At 39.0% G+C, this 1,232-nt stretch overlaps 1 protein-coding gene across 2 annotated transcripts in view; it reads left to right on the forward strand.

Moving 5' to 3' along the window:
• Window positions 1-1,232, forward strand: part of LOC107567927 (SEC14-like protein 1) — a 121,778-nt gene that overhangs the window by 83,525 nt on the left and 37,021 nt on the right. The window lies entirely within an intron of this gene.

The following is a 1,232-nucleotide window of genomic DNA, read 5'->3' on the forward strand; positions in this document are numbered from 1 at the left end:
TATATATATATATATATATATATATATATTAGTGCGGTCAACGTTAATGCATGCGATTAATTTTACAATCCTTAACGCATTAAAATAATTTAATGCAATTAACTCAAAATTACTGAAGCACAATTTCTATTCTAACCCTTTAATCCAATTTTGCTTCTCTGCTTGCGATCAGATAATTTTAAGCTGCTAAACTGCTGAGAATGCATTCAAACTGAATGGATTGTCAACACATCCCACCGCTGTATGGCCAGATGAGATGCAAACTACGTTTGCTCGACTGGATAACCAGTCTCGCTAGTAAAGTTTTGATGGATGAAGACTGCTATCAAGGTAAAGACGATTGCCGTGGCGTACAGGAGTCGTACAGTAAGCGCGTGTGAGTCCATTATAATAATGCGTGTATGAGTGCTCTTGATGCACTGATCGCACGTTGTATTTACGCACAGGCACAAACATTTCCGTACATTCACGTTGTTTCCACACACATTCACAATAATGTTTTGATTTGTTATGTTTATGTTGCTGTGTTTAGTTATACTGAATGGATCCGTGTACTGTAGTAGATATATGCAGTCAGCAGGCGGTTGGTTTAGGGTTTTTTTTTGGCATCACCATTTGGTCCTGTTCGGTATCGCATCTTGACTTCTCTAAAATGTAAAAAAGCTCTTTGCTGTTGCACTGTACACATATGTAATGTGGTGTTTTGTTTCATGTTCATGTTTTCCATGTCTTTTATTTTGTAATTGTTTCATGGTCCCTGTTTGTGTCATGCTTCCCTTGCCCTCATTTATTCATGCCATTGGTTCCCCTGTTCATTGTGTCATGTTCTGATTGGTTGTCTTAGTCATGTGTCTTGTTTCCCATTGGTTTGTTCTTGTCATGTGACCCTCTTGTTTCCTATAAGTAGCTTCATGTTCCCATTGTGCCCTCGTCGTGTATTGAAGTTGTAACCTGCTGTTGGGGAGTCTTGTCTGTTCATGCCAAGTCAAGTCTGTTCATGTCAAGTCTGTTCATGCCTAGTCAAGTCAAGTCAAGTCAAGTCAAGTCAAGTCAAGTCAAGTCAAGTCAAGTCAAGTCAAGTCAAGTCAAGTCAAGTCAAGTCAAGTCAAGTCAAGTCAAGTCAAGTCAAGTCAAGTCAAGTCAAGTCAAGTCAAGTCAAGTCAAGTCAAGTCAAGTCAAGTCAAGTCAAGTCAAGTCAAGTCTGTGTCTCGGATTATTGTTTGGATGTTTGG

The sequence above is a fragment of the Sinocyclocheilus grahami genome, unplaced genomic scaffold (genome assembly GCF_001515645.1).
Source record: "Sinocyclocheilus grahami isolate Dianchi unplaced genomic scaffold, SAMN03320097.WGS_v1.1 scaffold1198.1, whole genome shotgun sequence".
NCBI classification, from domain to species: domain Eukaryota; kingdom Metazoa; phylum Chordata; class Actinopteri; order Cypriniformes; family Cyprinidae; genus Sinocyclocheilus; species Sinocyclocheilus grahami.